General features: G+C 40.2%; 1 pseudogene; it reads right to left on the bottom strand.

The window, feature by feature from the left end:
- Window positions 1-448: 448 nt before the first annotated feature.
- LOC150053805 (large ribosomal subunit protein uL30 pseudogene) lies at window positions 449-13,982 on the bottom strand (annotated as a pseudogene).
- Window positions 13,983-15,521: the final 1,539 nt, after the last annotated feature.

Raw genomic sequence — 15,521 nt, 5'->3', positions numbered from 1 at the left:
GAAGTGGGTCACTAGGGCATGCCTTTGAAAGATATATTGTGCTATTTTGCACATTTCTGGCCCCTTTGTGCCTCCCTCTCTCTGACTGCTAAGATGTGATCAGTTTTCCTCCCCAGTGCCTGTCTGTCACAATGTTTTTGCTTTGCCAAAGGGTTAAAGGGATGGAGCCATCTCACTATGGACTAAAATCTCCGAAGCCATGAACAAAATAAGTCTCTCCTCTTTAATTTGATTTTCTCAGGTATTTTGTCACAGCAACAAAAACATGTTAACATAGTGATAGAAGACAAAAACACCGAACAGATGCATTTTAAATGATCTTAAAATCACTGACAGAATATTCATTCACCTTATAAAAATCAAAGTTCAGATGACTGAAACGTTCTAATTTTTTTTTGCCAGCATCACTGTTTATTAACAGACCCAGTTATAAAAATAGCATGGCAGACCCCTCAGTTCACCCTTCTAATACGCCTTTTGACCTGATCTTCCCTGTTGCCAGCATCTCCACCTTCTACAAAGTGGGTGGTCTTCTTCTTCATGCCACCTCGTGGAGAAGATAACTTGAAGGGGCACAGGAAGTTATTTGCTTCCTTGAAGCGTTTTCCAACAGTATAGATCTCATGAATCAGATCCTCCATGCAGATGATGCCAAACTTACCAAGAGATCGAGCAATCACAGCGTTATCTGTTAAGGCAATTTGCTTTGCCATAACCACGCTTGTAAATGAGCTCATTGACTGACTTCAGGTTTGGGTACCCCCATGCAATATGTGGTTCCACAATCCGAAGATGTTAATCGAAGCCTTATTGAGCTTCACAAAGGTGCCATTGAAGATCTGGCGAAGGCGAAGAGGCCGCAACACCTTACGGACTTTTGGACTCACACCACTGATACCTCGGATTCTGATGACAAAAGCCAATTCAGGCTCTGCAGGAACATAGACGTTGCCCGCTTTTCTGGCCATTCTAGCCATTCGGATCTCAGTCTCTGTCACTCTTATCTTGCACTGTTGCTTTTGGTGTTTGAACTTGGATGCAAGTTGAAGAGGAGTCACTTTAGCAATGAATGACTAATGAAATAGCCTTTTATTTGCTAAGAGGCTTTCCCTTTAATGTTTGTGCTATTGTCTCTCATAGGAATTATGGACCTAGCAAGGAGAAGAAGTGAATGCTCATAGAGTACCTATTGAGTGGAGTTAAATACAAGGTTGATGACACCAATGACCTAGGCCTCAAGAATGCTACACCAACCGTGGTAACTTCTAATATTCACCTGTCTATTTTGTTGTTTCACTTGAATGTCTGATTGGCACCTCAAGATTGTTATAACTAGAAGCTCCAATTCTCCTTTCCAAACCTGCTTCTCCCACAGTTTTCTTTCTAGTTGTTTAAGTGAAAAATGTTAAATTCTTTCTCATGTCCTGCAACAAATTCACCAGCATATTTGAACATGTTCATCTTCAGAATACACTCAGAACTTAAGATAATGAATCTGAACATCAACTTCCTTTATTCTTTCTTCACTCTTACTTTTCTGTACTCTATAGTTGCCACTTTGGTCTAAATCACCTTACTTGGATCATTATTGTAACAGTTTCCTTACTTGGCTTCCTGTTTTTTTGTTTTGTTTTAAAATCCCAAACAAGGTTATGTCATATTAGAAACCTCCTGCTGGCTTATCATGGAAATAAATATTTCCTCTTTGTCCTATTCTCATCTTTTTGTACTGAGGCTTGAACTTGGAACTTGGCCATTTTTTTCACTCAAGGCTAGTACTCTATCACTTAAGTCACGGTTCCTCTTCCACTGTTTTTCTCATTAATTGGGGATAAGAAGTCTTATGACTTTCTTGCCTAGCCTGGCTTCTGACAACCATCCTCAGACATTAGCTAGGATTACAGGCATGAGTTGCTAGCACCCAGCTCCATTTTCTTTCTTGACTTTGTTTTCTCTTTAGCACTATCACCTTATGACATTTTATAGTTTTATTTATTTTTTTCTAATTAGAGCAGCAAAATAAGAGTAAACAAAGCTGAAATTCAGATTCATTAGATTCATATTTATATACTAAGAGAACCCAGGCCTGCTAATTCCAATCTTCCCAACTCATTACAGTTTGGGAAGATTTATTTATTCTGTACATTTATTTATTATTAATTCTGTATATTTTCATTTTGGGGGATATTATAAATTTCACATATTTAGAGTCTCTTCAGTATTTAGTATTGCTAGTTTTTCTCTATTTGTAAACATTCTAATCATTGTCATGATATTTTATTGTGGTTTTAATTACCTCTGATGACTACTGTTGTTAAGTGCCTTTTCATATACTTTTTTTGAATTGCTTCAACAAATGATTTTAATGGAGTTCTAAGTTTCTGAGCAAAATCTCCAGTGCAAAACTTTTTTTCACTTTTTCTTTTGTCAATCGTGGGACTTGAATTCTGGGCCTGGGTGTTGTCCTAAGCTCTTCAACTCAAGGATACTGCCTTATCCCATTTTCTGGTGATTAATTGGAGATAAGAGTATCACAGACTTCCATGCTGGGGCTGGCTTTGAACCGCAATCCTCAGATCTCAGCTTCCTGAGTAGCTAGCCACTACGCCTGGCCATTTGCATATTCTCATTTGTTAGGAATCTGCCTAAATTTATGCTTAGCTTTCAATTTGATTATGTTTCTAAAGTTTACTTCCAAACTTAGTATATTTATGTATTTTTCTGGAAAAGAGTACAAATATTAAAATATGGACTAGATTCTCTCATTTATTCAGTGAATTTATAAATATGTACCAGTGTCGATTATTTCTTAGGCACTAAGACTTCAGTGAAAAGAAAGGTGAGCAAGGCATTTTCTGCCTCTTATAAGCCTACTGTCTAAGGAAGATGATCATATAAGGTGAAGTAATATAAATATTGTGATACATACATGATATTGTGATAGATATTTTGAGAACATTATGGGAATAAGAGGAAAGGGGCATAGGCAAGGAGAGATGATATGATTTGAGGAAAAGCCATCAAGAACAAAGATAACCTTAGAATAAATCAGAGCAAATACTAAAGTTAGTCTCTTCGGTTTCAAGGAGTAGCAACTCAGTCAAGCCAATTCAAGTATAGAGCTTTTGTGCAGATCTATATTAAAGATAGTCTCACAGAAATAGAAATAATGGAAACTGCAGAGACTAGAACTTAATGGCTATTTTGAATGTGCAGCAACAGAAGGTGATAGATCTTTCCCACTTGGCCAGCAATATGCCTCAATAATTCTCCACATCCTGTGTGTCTAAGCATTAGAAGGAAACATCTCTTTATCTTCTGTCTTTGACTTAAAAAATGTTTTTTTGTCTCTCATGGTTGAAATGATCAATTTCTTTTTGCACAGAATTTCAGCTTTGGTTCCTTTTTTTTTTTTTTGAGCTCAGGGCCTGAGCACTGTCCTTGGACTTTCTCAAGGCTAGAGCTCTACCACTTGAGCCTCAGCACCACTTCTGGCTTTTTTCTATTTATGTGATACTGAGGAGTCGAACCCGGGTCTTTGTGCATGCTAGGCAAGCACTCTACCACTAGGCCAAACTCCTGGCACTGTCTCCTGTTCTTAATTGCCTAACTCTTCTCATATGTCCTAATTCAAATTCTCCAGAATGATTGTCTCAGTGCATCTTTGTTTGATTGTTTGTTTTTGATCAAGGTCAGTTTGTAAAGTTCTTGGTGAATCTAAGATCAGTCACCAATAGTCTATTGCTTGTCTCTGTACTAATCATCTATAACCCAGGAATGCAGATTCATGTGTAAAATATGGCTGGAAGATGTGGGCAGGATAGTTGACTAAATAGTCAAGGGTTGTTCTCTCATTATATCATCTACTATATACAGATGCTAAAGAACAACTGAATCATTCAAACCCAAACTCAAGAAGCTCTAGAAGCACTTAGAACACACCAAAGATACAAATTACCTTGAGCTTCTCTGATTCTAATGTACATTAGGAGGAAATGATTTGAACCATATTCCCAGAGAACTGAATGAGTCCTATTTCACCTGGGAAGCATTATCCATTATTATGGATAATTCAAAACTTACATCTTCTTAAAAAGCAGTAGTTGGCTGGGAGTTTGGCCTAGTGGTAGAGTGCTTGGCTAGCATGCACGGAGACCCAGGTTCAATTCCTCAGTGCCACATACATAGAAAAAGCTGGAAGTGGTGCTGTGGCTCAAGTGGCAGAGTGCTAACCTTGAGAAAAGCCGAAGGACAGTGCTCAGGCCCTGAGTTCAAGACCCACAACTAGCAAAAAAAAAAAAAAAAGAAAGCAGTAGTACTCAAGTAAGTAAGAGGCAATTCTGGCTTAAATGGTTGTGGAAAATGTGATTAATTTATGTTAATGTTTACAAAGTACAGATCCTAGTGTTCATCTTTATTTTTAAAAATGACTTAGCTAGACAAGAAGTAATTTAAGAATGTTCAGCTAATTACAGTCAGTGTATTAAGTTGGAACCCAGCAATGAGTTACTAAGACATTTTAGTTCGAATAAAAAGTAGGAAATAACAAATCTTAAAGAGAAAAATAATTGGAGATTTTATTTATATTTTTAATAATACAGACATAAAGGACACTTGATAAAAATGAACAGATGTTTTCATATGAAACTAATAATTTTCAAACTTGTGAAACTACCCATCTTTTTTTTTTAATCATAGCAATGAACTTCAGAAATTTAACTGTGTCCTAATTGCAACAGATACTTTAGGATGGTCCTGAAAGATCTGGCATTCATGTGAATGAGAGTAACTTTTGCAGCAAAAGAGTTAGCATAAAAATAATGAGCACTAGGCAGTCCTGGGGCTTCAGGGCATATACACTGATCATAAGTCACAGGAATGTTCCCAGCGGATCTAATATTATCAACCCTCTGGGACTACTGGGCCTCTACAAACCTACTGAGCATGTGCTAGGGGGTTGGCACCAGCTTCTTCAGTGATTTCCTTTGAGTCATTGCACCCACAAAGGCAATCATATCAACACAGTATTGCTGCTTTCCTGTTTCTTCATAGAGATTTTGGGTGTCTGGCTAGCTCTGAATGCCCATATTTTTTTCCCTTTAATGAGGCTTCCCCCCCTTATTTTGAGTGATCATTTCCAGTTTTACCCTTTCCAATCTTTCTTTAATAACTATTTCATTTTGACTAGTCTGCATGTTTAAAAGAAGGTTGGTTGAGCCAAGAATCTGTCGGTAATGATGTTATTATTTATGCAGAGGAGACTTGGGATAATCTTAGCGATTGACATTTCCTTGAAGCATCCTCCTAGCCATTAAAAATAGTCAGGGCTGTCGCTGATGATCTCTGCCAGACTTGCGTTTGGGGAGGGTGTTTCTCAGTGAGGACTTAACCTTTCATTTCTAATTCTCCTATTAGATCTATTCATTATATAGTCAGATGCCAAAATTCCTCTGCTTAGTCCGATCTCCACTTACAAAAGTGTGCTACCCACCATAATTGACTTGAGGTATGTGTCAAATTTTTCATTCAGAAGCCAATTTGTCTAAAGTCTAGCCCTTTGTATTTAATTCCTTTGTTTTCATTCCCTCCCTTGGTCTTTTTTTTAATAGAAATATAAACATTCCTGCTATTAACATGAAAAAGAACAACAAATCACGATGTTTGTGATTTTTCAAATTCACGTTCTCTCTGATAGGCTGGATAACAAGGAGTGATCAGGTTATGTATGTACTATATGAGTGCTGGAGGGATTGTCATTGCTGGCAGGAAAAATAATGCCATGTTTGTATTTTTTTTTTTGATTCCTTGAAAATAGCACTACTGAACACATGCTTGTGATTCTGAAAAATGTGATTGTTATGGTGGTAAGAAAATTCTGACTACTACAATCAAACAAGGACAGAGAACAAAGTAACTCATGCTCATGTGTTCATGACTGATGAAAACAAAATGTGAGATATTTCATAGGTACTCATAACCGAAGGAATAACCCTTTCCCCACACCACTCACAGATTCTTAAGCTAAATAATGGGATTCTGAGTTTTAGCAATAGTATGAGGGTCCTTGAAAGACCCCATGCATGTATGATCTCTCACTTTATCTAAGCATGAAACAATGGGCTATGGAGTTGCTGGTCCCTGACTGAGTCAATATGGAGTTTAGTAGACTTCCTTTATGGTTGCCTAATATCACACAGCCCTGTGAGGCCCTGGTGCAGCACTCTAAAGAAGAAATTTTGGAAGCTGACACAATCCAACTGGGCTTTGTAGTTGTTAAGATGATTTTCATGCTTTACCTTGTTTGGAAAATCGAGTGTCCCAGTAATTTTATGGAAAGCCAGTGGTTTATGCTGTTTAACCAATGAAAGGTCTGAGAGACAATAAGGCAGCTATGGCTCAGATATAGAGAATGAGTTTGCTGGCTCTTGGTCCACTTCTCTTGACACTACATTGTGTACCTCCTGTAAACGAAAGAACTATGTCCAGTGATAAAGAATGAGCCCATAAAACTGATCCTAAAATGCCTGCTACCAAGCGGTTCAGATAAATTAACCTTTCACACATGCCTCTAAGTGTAGATTGAACATTTTCTCTGTTTATCTTGGAACCAATTTTCCTAGAAAAGTAATGTGTCCTCTTCATGTGCAGAAAGACTTTCAGATTATAGTCCAATTTAAAAAGGCAAAACTTGGGGGCTCTTGCTTAAAACCTATAATGTCCATGTTGACTCTTTTTTCATTTAATTTAAAATTCCACATTAGTTTTGTAGAGAAATATGGGTGAGGGAGTTACAATAAGAAAAATCATAAGCCTGTTTTTAATTTACTTGTGTACATTTTTAAAATTACTGTGCCTCGAGTCTTCCAAGACTGATGTTTTTAATAAGTAGAATGTCATGTTATCAGGGATTTGTGGGCTCTGGCTATCATTTGTCAGATATTTTTCTTCTTTTTCTTTTTCTTTCTTTTTTTTTTTTTTTTTTAATGTGTGTGCTCTTCTGTGGTTTCTCTTTGTCTCTGACTGCTGTTCAAGGAAATCTCCCCGAAATCCTTATGGCTTGGGATTTCCTGATGAGAGTGCCCATAATTCTCTTTCATGCTCTTTTCCATGTAAACATAAACATATTTTCCTGTGTCAAGACACCAAGTAGCTTTCTCAAAGCTAGTATGTTCTTGTTCTTATGAATGGTTTATTTTGCTTTGAGAGGCTTTTGTTTTTAAGTATTTCCTGTTTGTTTTATTATGACTTTTTCTTTAAACAGAGGGACTTTGAGACAAACTTCACTAAAGATACACAATTTTTTATCTTCTTTATTTATAGGTAGAGTTTGATTGTAGTAGTTAGAATTTTCTTCCTACCAAAACAATTAAATCTCTCAAAATCACAAGCATGTGTTTAGTGGAATTACTTTTAAGTGAATGACCTTTCTTAAAGTTAGTTTATTTGGCTTTGAGATGATATAACACAATGCAGTGATTCAACCTTCAGGAATTTAAAATTAATCAATTAGGGAAAAATTATATATGACTGCTAAAGACAAAATAGGGTGTTATTGCCTTTTTAAATTACTTAAGTCAAATTGATTTAAAATTGTTTATTAACAGTGCTAGGGTGGGAATGGTTTGTTTCTTTCTGTGGATTGGGAGTGTGTGTGTGTGGGGGGGGAGTTGCATGTGCTAAACACATGCTCTACCACTAAGCCATGCCTCAGCCCAACACAGCTGTATTTTTATAAAAGCTTTTGTTCTTTTTTTTTTTCTGAAGGAAAGTGATAGCAAGTGATTTTCCTGTAAAGAATGGAGAGAAATCCCTTTTATAATTTTATGTACCCCACACACTCATTTCTTTAATATTCCTATAAAACAAGTTAGGATAGGAAAGCCTATTACAGATATTGCAAAGATCCAAATTCAGGCATTCTTTCTTGATATACTTGTAAATCACTGGGCCATGCCTTTTGCCTTTATTTCTGTTCCTTTTTGCACACCCTCTTCTGATTCAATAAAGTCAAATTTTTGCATTCTATTTTCAGGACAAAATCTGCCGCAGACACTTCTTAATTGCTAGTTTGTGTGGATGGTTTTGAAGACTTTTTTATATGTCAACAGAAATCTGAGACAGCTAGTCAAGTGATATGAATTGATCATCTGTTATTTGACAGACTTATCTCCTAATGAATACCTTTTAGTTCTTTGTGATTTTAGACTCATTCTTTGGTTGCCTATCCTGTTAGGCTTAGTTTTGCCTCTGTTAACACTTGATATATGACCTTGGGCAAGTCACCTAGCTTTACTGAGACTTGGAAAGACTGTTTGGAGTTAGGTATTGGCATGGATAGCCTGAAATTTTCTATCATCCTGAATTGCATACTATAGGATGAAAACAACCCATCTAATTTCATAGGAACTGGGAGGTATAAACTAGGAGCTATGCAATATGCTTTACTCTCCTAGGTCCCAACAGATCATTTATGTAATGAAAACTTTAGGCCAGATCTGTCTTTAAAATTATCTGGTTTTCTAATAGCTTTACTGATTATTATTACTATTTTTTACAGTCTAAATTCCTTCCTTTCCTCACATAGAAATATAATTAATTATGGGGCTAGGAGTTTGGCCTAGTGGTTAAAGTGCTTGCCTAGCATGCACGAAGATCCGGGTTCGATTCCTCGGTACCACATACATAGAAAAAAGCCAGAAGTGGTGCTGAGGCTCAAGTGGTAGAGCTCTAGCCTTGAGAAAGTCCAAGGACAGTGCTCAGGCCCTGAGCTCAAACCCAGGACTGGCAAAAAAAAAAAAAAAGAAATATAATTAATTATGTCTGTAACAATAAGTTTGCTTAGAGCTTTGTCGTGTATTGTTCTGATTGGGGCCTCATCAGCCCTTATGTGGATATTGTTAGACATTTTAACTGTTCCCATTTTATATGTGGGCAAACTAAGGTACAGAAGTTAAGGAAGCACTGAAGAGTTTTAAGCTCCATGACACTGTCTTAATTTTCTTACAAAGGTATACTTTTATTTATCTGTTTTTCTTGTTTGCCATGAGTTAAGTTTGAATTTTCACTGATAGTACTAAAAGCTTTATGATAAAATGCTGTTTGTCCTTCTTAATCCCTACAGGAAGTAGGTTCCAAATCTTTTCTTCAGTTAAGTATGATTATATTGCAACATAAGAGTTTATTAACTTAAAACAATTAAAAATGTAAATTATGGACATAAAGGTGATATACAGAGGGGTTACAGTTACATAAGTCAGATAAAGAGTACTTCTTCTGTGGATATGCCTCCCTTTCCCTCCTTATCACCTTTTAGCAATTATAAACTAATTACTGTTGTGTATCTAGTTTCATCTTTTAAAATGGATATAATTTTGGAGTTGAATCAATAACCTGTGTCTACCTGATTCTATAATCAGGTTGTAAGTGTTGGCTGCTGCTGAGCCGTTTTATTCTGACATTCATTCATTCTTCTAGTTAACAGCTTCCTCATAGGGTTCATTACCATAGGTTTTATTGTTTATTCCACTTTTGCCAAATCCTTCAAGATCTGTCACATCTTGTTAATATTCTTCCCCAAAGCACAAGCAGTTCCAAATATGCCTATCTATGATCTTCCTGGCTGTCCCCCTATCTAGCCTGATTCCTGGCTGAACTACTTGCTCTGTTAGACTGGGCCTAGCTGTTTGTCAGCGTGTGCTGTTCCCTCACATTGCTTGCATGTACAGGCCTTCTCTTTATAGCATTTTTCTAGTCATGTCCTAAAAAGGATGCACTTTGAGATTAATTTTAGGAATTCTTACAAACCCCAAAATGTCTTTTATCCTCATGTTTGATCAGGAACTTGACTGGGTATAGATACTTTAAAATTTTATCTTTATTTTTTATTAGCATACATCCATAATACAAAGGGGGTTCATTGTAATGCAGTGCATTTTGAGCCAAGTTAAACCCCTTAATTATAGTCTCCGATATCCTTATCTGGGCTTGAGCTCAGGGCCTGAGCATTGTCCTTGGACTTTCTCAAGGCAAGAGCTCTACCACTTGAGCCTCAGCACCACTTCCGGCTTTTTTCTATGTATGTGGTACCAAGGAATCAAACCTGGGTGTTTGTGCTAACACTGTACCACTAGGCCAAACTTCTGGCCCTGATAGAAACTATTTTATCTGCTCTTATGCATGTTGTGTTATCATTCTAAAACATCAATACATGTACCCACTATATATTATATATAAATGTCTAATTTAAAAAATATTTATTAAAAAAAAACAAAAAATCAGGGGTTGGTGGCTCATGCCTGTAATCCTAATTATTCAGGAAGCTGAGATCTGAGGATCACAGTTCAAAGCCAGCCCAGGCATGGAAGTTTGTGAGACTCTTATCTTCAATTAACCACCAAAAACTGAAAGTGATGGTGGCTCGAAGTGTAGAACACTAGCCTTGAGCTGAAGAGCTCAGGGACAGAGCCTAGGCCCAGAGTTTAAGCCCCACTACCAAGAAATAAATAATAAAAAGTCTATTGTACCAAATCATGAATGCGTTTTCTAGTCTTCAGTTTTGCTTCTTTCATGATAAAAGGAATCCTTACTTTGTTTTTAATTTAAATATCTAGGTTTCCTAGAATTTATTTCCAATTAAAATTTAATTTTAGTCACAACATTAAAACTAATTAATTAATTTTGTTTCTGATTGTCTTGTCATTTTTTTAAAGAGAGTATCATTTTTTGTTTTGTAGTTGCAATCTTTCCATAAGACTTGGCTTTGTTGCTTCTGACCTTTTCTCTATTTGTTTTGGTTTCTTTTATGTTTAGTGAAGCCTTACTACTTACACTTAAGAGATAATTATGATAAATGGATCAGGGTAAGGCTTACTGACTTCTTTGTAGCATAATCCAAAACTGACTCATCATTTGGTTAGGTGACTCCAAGAAACAATATCTTTTGTCTTTTAACTTTCCAAAGTCATCAGGAAGTGCTCTTCCATTTTCTATAGATAAGTATCCTTTGGTTGGTTGTAAGTCTTAACAGTAGGAAAAGGCAGCATAAAAATTATGTTATCGGGAGTTTGGCCTAGTGGTAGAGTGCTTGCCTAGCATGCACGAAGACCCAGTTCAATTCCTTGGCACCACATACATAGAAAAATCCAACAATGGGAAATTGAATCAAGGATCCCAGATTTTAGATATTAGTCAGAAAGCATTTTGGCACACAGCCAAAAATGGTAAGGTTGAATAAAAACCTATATAATGATAGCACAATTTTTTTTTGCCAGTCTCAGGGTTTGAACTTGGGGCCTGAGCACTATCCTTGGGCTTTCTCAAGGCTAGAGCTCTGCCATTTGAGCCTCAGCACTACTTCCGGCTTTTTTCTATGCATGTGGTATCCAGGAATCGAACCCCAGTTTTCATGCATGCTAAGCAAGCACTCTACCACTAGGCCAAACTCCTGGGCAACAGTAGTTTTTTGTTTTTTTTGTTGTTTTTTTTAATAAAAACTAACTAAATAAAACTATTAGCCCAGCCGAGTAATTTTGATTCTTGGGAATTCTTTACTTGGATTTACTTATAAAAATATGTTTGAAATGTGTTTTAGTGCAAAGATTGGCAGGATGGGTGTGTTTGCAAGAGAAACTGATGGAAGAAAAAATGAGTCAAAGAGAAAGCAAAATGTAAGCTTTTGGTTGCGGAGAGTGGTGTTTTTGATCATAACAATGTAAATATATTAGTATCATCAAAATTTTTAATGAGTATTAAAATTGATTCTTTTTTCCTTTTTTCTTTCTTTTCTTTTTTGCTTTCTGAACTTGCAAATCATTCATGTTCTATTAGTGTCTTAAAAATGCTGCTCCATTTACACTGTGTCCTTTGAATGAAAGCTTTTCTGGGTCCTGGAGCTAGCTATCTGTAGATCTTAGTATTTTGGTTTGTTTCAGAAGCTTCATATGAGCCAAATCCTGAACAATAACCAGAGTAGAGTTCATTTTTCAATCAAGCAACATCTAGAGGTCCTGATAAACTAAATAGTGGAGAAAATCAGGATACATTTCTTGCATTTTCCCCTGGGGGAAATGTCAATACATAATTCTTAACCATTCCATCTTATTTTAGTAAAAATGACCTAACTCCCATCACTTTTCACCGGTTTTCACCTTTCTACTAGATTTATGACTGCTATTACCAATACTATGAATTATCTTAGTGTTGTATAACACTGCTAGGATGCTGACTCTACTGCTTTGGGGATAAAGAAAAGATAATGTGGGAGTTTTAAAATTCCTTGATCATAGAATATATTGAAGCATCAATGATCATGCTAAGGCAAGCTTTTTCACTAGCTTTTTGGGTGACCATTTAAAACCATTTACATTTTCTGAGTCTTCATTTGCAAAACAGTTGACATTCAGTTGTCTTAAGAATCTCACCACAAGGGAGCCTTGTGTAATGAATAAAGCTTTCTCAAGTAGAGATCACTTGTACTTATCTTTGTTTTCCTCTTTCTTAAATTTATGAGTCACTCAGAAAATGTTGACTAAAACAATTCAAAAGAAAAATGTTGGGCAAGAGGAAATTCTACAAGATCCTTATGAGAATTTGTATATTAACTCAAATTTAATTCTAAAGATGTGTGACTGCAAGTTCAGCATAAAATGGATTATTAAGCTGAATGTAGTGGTTAGACCATTAAAAGGTATGTATGTATGTATGTATGCATGTATGCATGTATATATATACATATATATAGTGTGTGTGTATATGCGTGTGTGTGTGTACTGGCCAGTATTGGGGCTTGAACTCAGGGCTTGAGTGCTGTCCCTGAGCTTATTTGTTCAAGGATAGCGGTCAACTTAAGCCACAGATCCTCTTCTGGGTTTTTATTTGGTGTTCAATTGGAGATGAGAATCTTGTGGACTTTCTTACGTAGATTGGCTTTGAACTGCCATCCTCAGATCTTAACCTCCTGTGTAGCTAGGATTACAGGCATGAACCACCAGTGTCCAGCTAAAGGCATGTATTTTTTTAATGGGCAAATATAGGCTATTGTCAGCACGTGGCTGAGCTGTGATCTCTCTTCTGTAAGCCACTCCAGTGAACCCTTTGAATTACCTTCTCTCTCATTGGCAGTTTTAAGAGCTTAGCCACTTTCCACATGTCTGCAAGTGATGCTGCATTAGATGTTAGGAAAATGTGGTTGGCTTTTAACTTTAGCTGGCAGAAAGAGAAAAGCAGTAGAGACTGTCAATGCAGGATGTGACACTACAAAGAATTCTATGACAGTATGATAGCTTCCCATAGTTGGGCTTTTGCAGAATGTTCTTTGCTCTCAGGAAGTCTGTAAGAGGAAGTGGGAGAAAGGGGTAGAGAAAAGTTTAGGTTAGATGATAGCTTTACTGGCAGTAGTATGAGGTGGAAATTATGATTTGTTGTAGTAATGAGAACTACGGTTTGCTTTTTCCTTTCTTACTTTCCAACGAGCCACTTCTTTCTGGATCTTTGTTTTCCTCTTAAGTAACTGCTGAGGTATTTACAAACCAAGCCAGCACTTATGTTTTATTCACCAAAAGGAGAACAAAGCATGTGCTAATAGAAGCAATCGGATAACTAGTGGAAAAAGCATGAAACTCAGAGGACTAGCTTTGAAAGCACTGCTCATTACTCACTCCTATCCTGACACTGACCAATATCTCAACCTTTTTGAGTCTCTCTTTCCTCATGTGCAAAATGGGGTTAATGAAGGATTTCATCTGGAAAGTGGTGATGATAGAGATTAAGAGAGATGACGTGGGTACATTATTCCCCAAATAAACACGAGTTGAATCTCAACAATAATATTTTGACTGTGTGGTTACAATCCAAACTTTTCTCCCTTTGCTGGCAGAAATTCTGGTAGATTTCACATTCTTGTTCATGCTGCCTGCTCTTTTGGTACGGCTCCGGCGACACTGCTTGTAACTCGAGGATGCATGCTTGCAGTTTGTGCTAGCCATCCTTTCTCAAGGGTTCAAGTGAAAAGCCCATGTTGAGAAAGGCACAGAAGTACAAAGCGAACACCTCTGCGTATGCCACCAAAATCTGGAAAGTCACTTAAGGGAGGAAGATTGCCCCAGAAAAGAAAACGCTCTGCCCGCCCCCCACCCCCCCGGGCATCATTTCTGATTTTCAGAAGAAAGAAAAAAAGCCCCGATGTTGCATTCCCCCCCCCCCCCAAAGCCGGAATATCGTCCCAGATGGAGGAGGAAACCCTGACGAGCTGGAAAGGAGATACTCGGGGTTCCGGGGCGCAGCGCCGCGCAGTTCTTTGTTGGGGGGCGGGGGCAGAGCCCAATTTCCAGGCGCGGAATGGCTCCCCCGCGGAGCGCACCCTCCCCAGAAAGGGCTCCCGGCCCCTCGCAGGCCCCCGCACCGCCTCCCCGGTCCCGGCGGACCCCACAACGTGGCTGGCCCGCGGTGCCTTTAAGACTTTGGCTGGCCGCACACGCTCCGCTCTTTGTGTGTCTCCCGAGTTTTTCTCCTGAAGAGCAGGAGGAAGGAGCGGTGAGGCCGGGGGATGTGGTGGAGGAAGGGGGACGCGCCGGGAAAACGCGCTGCACTTTCTCAGCGGTGGACGGGGACCGAGCGGCCCAGCCGGTCCCCACCTCCCCACCCCGACCCCTCCCCAGGCTGGGGTGAGGGCGGGGCAGGCCGCCTCCCCACGGGCTGCGGGAAGGGCGCCGCGGGCGCGCGGGCCACACCTGGGAGCCGGCCTCCCCTCCGCGCGCGCGGGGGGCGGGGGAGTCCCAGGTCCCTGTCAGGGGCGGGGCGAGACCACAGCGCCCGGCCGCGAGGGGGGGGTGGGGCACGTGGATGCGCGCGGGGACACGGCGCAGTCCAGAGCCCCGAGGATTCCAGTCCCACCTCGGGCGCCACATCACGATGTGACACGGAAAATGGCAGCCGGAAGGTCGCGCTGGTGGCCGGGCGTCTGGCTCGCCGCCGCCCGCTCCTCATTCATCCCCCCCCACTTCCGCATTGGACGCGCCCACCTCGGGGCTCCCGCTCGGCCCCGCCCTCCCGGGCGCGCAGCGCTCGCTCGGCAGCCCCGGCAGTTGGCGCGGGCCGCGGGTGAGGCGGGGCGGCGCGGGGTCCCCTCCCGTCCCCAGTCAGATCCCCGCCCCGGCAGGTTCCCTCCGGAGCGCCGGGCGCAGGCTGCGCCGCCCGCCCGGGTCTCCGCTCCTGCGCCGGCCGACGCCGCGGCGTTGGGGTTGGCCCGCTGAGGACAAGGTCAAGAGATTGGGTGGCGATGCCCCAGTGCGACCCGAGGCAGCCGGGCGGAGGCGGCCGCGGTTGGGCTCTGTGTCTCCGAACTGAGGAGCGGGACCCGGGCCGGCGCCCGTGAGGAGCCGCGGCGGCGGCGGCGGCGGTGGCGGCGTTGAAGGCAGCGGCGAAGGCGAAGGCGGAGACGGTCTCCGGCCGGAGTTCCCCTGCGGAGCGTCCCGGTGGCGCGGCGCCTGCGAGCGCAGCCCCGCCGGGCTCGGGCGGCGGAGACG

The sequence above is a fragment of the Megascapheus bottae genome, chromosome 15 (assembly GCF_031878675.1).
Source record: "Megascapheus bottae isolate mThoBot1 chromosome 15, mThoBot2.hap1, whole genome shotgun sequence".
Lineage (NCBI taxonomy): Eukaryota > Metazoa > Chordata > Mammalia > Rodentia > Geomyidae > Megascapheus > Megascapheus bottae.
Note: the sequence above shows the minus strand (reverse complement) of the source record. Positions and strands in the feature narration are given on the sequence as shown.